Source organism: Cyanistes caeruleus, chromosome 17 (assembly GCF_971803275.1).
Source record: "Cyanistes caeruleus chromosome 17, bCyaCae1.hap1.1, whole genome shotgun sequence".
NCBI classification, from domain to species: domain Eukaryota; kingdom Metazoa; phylum Chordata; class Aves; order Passeriformes; family Paridae; genus Cyanistes; species Cyanistes caeruleus.
The window spans coordinates 3,397,414-3,404,399 of NC_141717.1; the positions used below are offsets into that span (position 1 = coordinate 3,397,414).

The 6,986-nt window shown below is 51.2% G+C and overlaps 1 long non-coding RNA gene across 1 annotated transcript; it reads left to right on the forward strand.

Moving 5' to 3' along the window:
* The first annotated feature begins 12 nt into the window (after nucleotides 1–12).
* On the forward strand, nucleotides 13–4,848 carry LOC111943985 (uncharacterized). Its single transcript, XR_002871116.2, has 2 exons — nucleotides 13–442; nucleotides 1,223–4,848. It is a non-coding gene; the product is annotated as an uncharacterized LOC111943985 (long non-coding RNA).
* Nucleotides 4,849–6,986: the final 2,138 nt, after the last annotated feature.

Below are 6,986 nucleotides of genomic sequence, written 5' to 3' on the forward strand. Positions count from 1 at the left end.
CCGGCCCGGCCCGGCCCGGCCCCCGGCCCGCCCCCCGCGGCACCGGCAGCACCGGGAGGCACCAAGCGGGCCGCAGCTGGCAGCTGAGCCGCCCCGCTCACCCCCGGGATGAGCCTCGCAGCATCCCGGGCAGGGGCAGGGGGTGCTCCCGGCTGCGCTGCTCGGCGCCGTGCAGGCCGAGGAAGGCGGTGTTTGGCGTGGGTTTAAAATCGCAAATATTCTCATGCCTCGGTCATTAGCGGACAGCCCGCCGCTCAGACGGGACATCGCTGCGGGGGCTCAGCCCTTCGACTGATGGGTGATTTCATTGATGCTCGTTCCTGGGAGGTCCGATCGCTCTCTCTGCTCTCACCCATCTGCCATGTTCATGGGACTCACGGGAGATGTGCCTTTCATAGGCATCGTCAACTCATTCGCCGATTTTCCAGCTGATTTCAAAAGAGTTAAGGATTTTATTTTACCTGTGTTTTGCTTGGGATAGTTCCCCAGCAGAAACAATGCAGCTTAGGGACAGACTTGGAGTCCTTGCTCAGGCAAGAATCCCACCGCTCCCTTACGGCTCAGCTTAGCTGGGGACTGCAGGCCTGTTCCCAGTCAAACTCCTGGAAATGGAGTTTCTACTTCTGGAGCTCAAAATCTTCGCGGGTTGCTCTCGCAAGATGTTACTCTTTGTAATAAACTCCTGGGTCATGGGAAGGAAATCCCCCAGGGAAGTGCATGCCATTTTCTAGGAACTCTGACATCACCAAAACCCCAGTCAGAGCAGACTGTGTGCTCAAAGCTGGCAGTGTCCTCATCTGATTTAGGAGAAGACTTCCCTGAAGTCAGCCCAGAAGCTTGAGCACATAAAGCTCAAGGGATGGGAAAAGACTGTTCTGCTAATTTCCAGCTTCAATTTGCTCACTGCTTGTTCATTTCCATTTGCCCCTGTGTGATACCATCCTTGGATTTTCAGAGCTCTCCTTCTAAGAGGAAAACAAATAAACCCTTCTGTCCCTATCCCACATTAAGTCAGCCTTCAGCTCCACTTTTAAAGATATCAGCTCATTTCCAATCAGCCCTTACGAATTACTTTCTTGAAGTGCCGTTTCTAGTAATTTTCCTCTTAAAAGAGACAAAAAATGCCATTGAATCTCAAAGACTTGAGCATAAATTAAACTTATCTAACACAATGCAAAGTCAGATCCAGAATGTGTTACAATACCTATTTTTTCTTTCACAGCTTGGGTCCCTTGGAGTTGCTTGTTCCCAAGAAAAGCATTCCAGTGTTGGCTGTAACTGTGTGGATGGATGCTGTAGAACATGCCACCTCCAGACTGACAGCTGCTCCAAACACATGGGGACATGAAAATGTTGTCATTGCCTTAGTGACTGTCTGGGCTGCTCTTTTTCCCTTTGGCTAAGCAGCCAAGAAGGGGTGAGTTTGGGCCAGGGACGGTCTCGTTTTGGCTGCAGAGCTGGATTAGGGCTGAGGCTGGAGCTGGAGAAGATGAAGCTTCCTCCACACGCACAGGCAGTGCTGCAGGTGGGTCACAAAGACCTGCAGCCAGGCAGAAGATACAGCTGCAGTGGCATCTGCCTCATCCTGTGTGGCATCAAAAACCCCACAGGACTCAGAAAACCACATGGGGGGTTCTGTCTGTGCTGAAACCTGAGGGACCATGGCCGTGCTGGGGCCAGCGCTTCTGTCTGAGCCAGTGACACTCTGGATGTGGTGTCGGTGTCCCTGTGATGGTTAGGGCTGACCACTTCTGCTTCTTGCTCTTTGGTCATGAGTCCTGCATACAGCCCTTCATCAGGAAGTCAGAGAAAAGAGGAAGACCCTGTTCTGCAGAGTGTATTTCCTACAGTGTTTCAAACAGGCTTGTGGAGAAGTCTGGATTATATACTGGAAGTATCCCTCTTTGAGGCAACAACCTGGAAAAATAAATAATGGTGGCCTGTGCAAATTGGATTTATGGAGCTTTAACTGTGCTGACCCATGAATTTTGATAAATACATTTCTACTATTAATAAAGGCACTGAGCTGCTCAGCTATTGAGGGATGTCTAAAAGCTTTCTGGATGAGCAGCTGCAATGCACATTTTGCTGTATTGCTTTCCATAAATCCATAGCTGGGATCCTCCTGGCCATGTGCAAAAGTCTCTGGAGAGAACAGAGCTGGCACAGTCTGCTGCTCTGTTTGATCCTAGTGCAAGGAGTAAAAAAGTGGCACTGACTGGAAAACTCTCTCTTTTAACTATCTTCAGCTAGATCTTCATTGAATTGTGTCCCCCCAGCAGCCTGACTTGAAGTCACTCTGACAGGGGAAGGAAGAGTACAATGAAGAACTGTACCCCAGGATTGGGGACCAAAACTCTGCTGTTAGAGTTGCACAGTTTCAGTCTTTTTACAGAACGGTCAGATGATGCTCCAGCACTGCAGGAGACTGCTGAAAGGATATTTGATGTACTCTGTGGAACTTTGCACTGTGCAGCTCTCTGTGTTACTCACAAATGGGAAAACAGAAGGTCAATCCTTTCAGTGTAGATAAAGAGATAGGGAAATATTATCTAAAACAGAGGAGGCTGGACTTATACTGGCTATTACATCTCAGGAAGAAGATGCTGGAGTCCTCACTGATGGTTTGCCAAAATTGTAGGCTTGATGTGCAGAAAAAAAAAAGCCGACAAAATATGTTGATGTCATCAGGAAGGGCTTGTAAAATGAGAAAGAGAGACCTCCTGCCTGTTGTGTAACAGCTTGGTGCACCCATATCTGTGCAGGTCTGACCTCTGATCATAAAATCCTATACTCATGGAACAATTTGGGTTGGAAGGGACTTTTAGAGGTTGTCTAGTTCATCCCCTGTGCCATGGGCAGGGATGGCTTCCGTTAGGTCAGGTTGCTCAGAGCCCCATCTAACCTGGTTTTGAAAGTTTTCAGGGATGGAGCACCCCAATCTCTCTGAGTAACCTGTGCCAATGTTTTACCACCTCCATTGTGAAAAACTTCTTCCTTATATCTAATCTAAATCAAACCTCTTAGTTTGAAACCATCACCCCTTGTCTTGTCACAACAGAACATCTCAGGATGTAAGAACACTGTGGGCTTCGAGCCCTGAGCAGGGCAACTGAGATCAAAGGGATGGGGGAGCTGCAATATGAGTGAGTTCTGGGGAGGTTGGGATTTTTCTCTGGAGAAGGGGGAGAAAAACATGCCAGCCCTACAAAATCATAAAGAGAATGTGGACCTGGTGTATGATGAGAGTTAGAGGCCATCGATCAGTCTGGTAGATTGACTTAAAATGGATAAAAAGGATTTTATTTGGAGCAGGTGGGAGAATGAACTTCTGGAACTCACTGCCACAGGAGGTTGTGGAAACAAATAGGATCAGCAGGTTTATAAAAGGTAGAGCAAATTCGTGAGCAGCAGACAGATGCTGAAGGCAACAGGCAGGAATGCAGCCTCTGGAATTGCTCTTACTGCTTGTGTGGGAGCTGGAGGAACACAACCAGAGCTGTGCCCTCCCCAGATGGCATCTCCTGCTGCTGAAAAACACAGAAAAACAACACACGGAGAGAGGAAGCGCTGATGTCACCAGCAGAGCCTTGCCTATCATCTCATCTCCAAGCAAAATCAGATCTCCCAGGTGGTTGCTGTGTGGTAGGAAGACAGGGAAACCAGCAGGAAGAAAGATTTTGCATTTCTATTCAATTTCCATCTTTGTAGTGAAAATCTAATCAATGCTCATTTTCTGTCTTCTACCACTTTTCCTTTTTTCCACTGGCGAAACAGCCAGTGGAGGAGGTGGGAGGATTCAAAAAAGTTTGAATTAAAGTGTATTTCAATCATTCCTTATTTTCAGACCGCTTGCCTGAAAAAAAAAAATCCCCTTTACCTCAAAAACTGATGGAAGCCACCTCCAAACATCCAATATCTCTGGAAAAAGAGGGAAGGGGATGGGTTCACAGAAATCAGACCATCTCCTGTGATTAGCAGGGTAAAAGGAGGAAACCAAGGAACTACAAACCAGTTGGCTTCAAGTAAAAAAAAAACAACAACAAACAGTGGGACTTTTAATCGAAGAAGGAGATGAGTAATAATCATGGCCATTGCCAAGAATGAATCCTTTCAGATGAGTCTGTTTTCCTTCCGTGACAGATTCCAGTTCTTTGTTTACCATTATTCTTTACTGTTCTGTCATCAATAACTTGTGTTGTAGTGGAGAATGTCATTATTAAGTTCTCAAATATTCTTGAGCTGGAGGAGCTGCAAGCACTGGCTTAAAATTCAAAAGGGTCCAGACAAATCAGGGAGATCATTTCAGCAGGGAAAATCTGACATTTAGGAGAGAGTGCCTGTCCAAATGCACAGCAAAGAAGCACAAGACCTGTTGGCTGCACCACTCATGGGTTACACTATTGCCATAGTGAATTCCAATATGTGATGTATAGAAAAGAACAGTTTGTAAAACACACCACGATTTCCCTCATTCCAACAAGAGGATCTCTCGACTGGTCTCCTGAGATCAGCTTCCAGTGCAGAATTAATTCCCTGTCTTCCCACTGCTTGTTTGCTAGATCCCCCTTGCTACTGGGAAGATAGAAAATTCATGGAGAATTCCTGTAAAACTCCCCTGGGATGCTTGACCTCCTCCAGAAGTATGTGTTTCTGTGTCCCTTTCCAGGACACACTCTGAAGGGACATGACTATCTAGCCAACAAAACAAGATTAGAATCCAACCCATCTGGCCAATGCTGTTTGCAGCCCCTCAGGAGACTGGTGGAAGTCCTGTGATTGGGTAAGTCTTTACCACCAAGCTCATTTCCTGATGTCATTTCAATAAAAATGAGCTCTGAGATGCCACTTGCCTTGGTGACACCACAGGACAGAACACTGTGCTGTTCTGGGGGTATCTTTGAACCCGGCTGCTTTGTCCATCAAGGATAAATGAGAGCTGAGAAAGGCCTGCAGAGAGTGGAGACATCAAAACAGCCATGGCCTGGAGATATACATCTTCTTTCTTCTGTGGAAGCTGCCTGGTGTGATTTGGCTTCCTGAGTGCTGCCATGGCCTGGATCAGGGGGCTTTGTGTCCAAATCCACCTCCTCAGAGTCAGCTGGGGCTCTTCAGGCTGCTCTGCTGTAGCAGTGCAGAATTTGCCTCCAGCTGGAGCTGCAGCACTGCCAGCTGCAAAACCAGCCTGGGCCAGCACTGGGGCAAACACCTGACGTGTTCTGCTGCAGAGCAGGGCTGCTGTGGTGCTGGTGGGTTCCAGGGATGCAGGGATGGCAGCTCGGGGAGTGCCAAGCTGCGGCCAGCGTGTGTGTCCCACGGGGCAGGCTGTGTGTCCTGGGGCACACGGAGCCATGGCCACCAAGGGATGCCCAGCGAAGGGAGCCCCTGTGCTATGGGCCAGAGGGGGCCGGGGTTGGAACTCTCGGCTCGGCACATGATGGGGAGGGGTCCTGCACCCCGCTGCGAGCCGGCAGCAGTGTCCCCAGAGCACCCGGGAGCCCCGCTCCTGCCAGCCCTCACCTCTGCCCGGCCCCGATAAAGCACCACGGCTTGAGGTCCCCATCTTGTGGCAGCAGGGACAAACGGCTGGGACAACACGAGCTCGGCAGCTCGGGCCGGGCAGAACCTCGGCAAAGCGCTGCAGAGGCAGGACACTGCCCATGGCCACCCGCTGTGTCCCGCCTGAGGTCACAGCACGGCCTGGGAGAAGGCAGAAGCTAAAGCAAGTTGGGGACATGTGCATGTTCACCCCTCACATGCACACTGTCCCCACATTGCTCTTACACTTATCGCACCTACCCACCGTGCTGGGGACCATGACAGCCCTCAGGGGCTGGGTTTGGAGGAGCCCGAGTCCGTGCTGGGTTTGAGGCTGGCTCTTCCCAGTGCTGTCCCCACCAGTTCACACCTCCTTGCACACCAGGGTGCCCTGAGCCCCCACCGTGTCCTGGTTCTCCCCAGATCCCCAGGAAGGTGTGCCTACAGCTCTGCCTGGGTGATGCTCCTGGCTGGAAGGGTGGAACCTGCTCCAGCACCTGCTCTATCCAAAGGTAGATCAGATTGGCCAGGGATGCCCAGACTGGCTTTCTCCTCCCTTCCTCCCTGAGCCCAGGAACAGTGGGCATGTGGGATGATGATGCCTGTGGTGCTTTGCACAAGAGACCCTGGAGGGCCTCCTTCTCTCTTTGGAGTTATTGCAGTTTCTCCTGTCTCTGCATTCACTGATGGTGCCTGGAGGCTGTGGGACTAGGGAAGAGGCCATGCTTGCCAGTGCCAAGGATCAAAGGAGCCTGTGGCAACCTTGGCTGGCTTTGTGAGCCACCCTGAGGCTTCCTTGAACCTTCCCCCCTCACTAAGGGCCTCCCAGCCCTTACTCAGCACCTGGCAGGTTGTAGCCTCCTAGGACTATCTGCTGCCCAGTCTCCCACCACACCCACAGCTGGAGGGGAGCCCACACTTTCCTTTATCAGCCCCCCACCACGGCCACCCTGCTGCGGGCTGCGATAAGGGCTAGGGGGGTGCAGACACCAGCACAACTCCTGGGCTCCTTTTTGTGCCCTGACACCGTCCCACACTGCTGGATCTGGAGCTGAGCCCCATCTGCTCCCCTTGCAGCTCCCCAGGACCCCTCGGCAGTGGCACCCCAGCAAAGGACCATTAGGTGGAGACAGGAGAAGTCTTACACCGCTGCACAGCCCTGTGTGCTGGGTGTGCAGAGATGTCCTGGCACAGGGATGTCCTCGGGCTGCTCTCACTCTGCTCCCAGGCAGAGGGTCACAGCTGCCAGGAGCCCCTGTACTTCTTGTATCTCCTGCCAACATTTCCCGGAGGAGATGCCCTCCAACACAGTCCTGAAAAAGGGTGCACGGGGCTGGTGGTGCAGGAGGGGATCCCAGTGTGGAATTCTGCAGGGAGCCTCAGATCTTCCATGAGTCTCTCCCCTCCACTGGTGCCTAGAAATGCTCTGTTTGCTCCCAGAGCCCCAG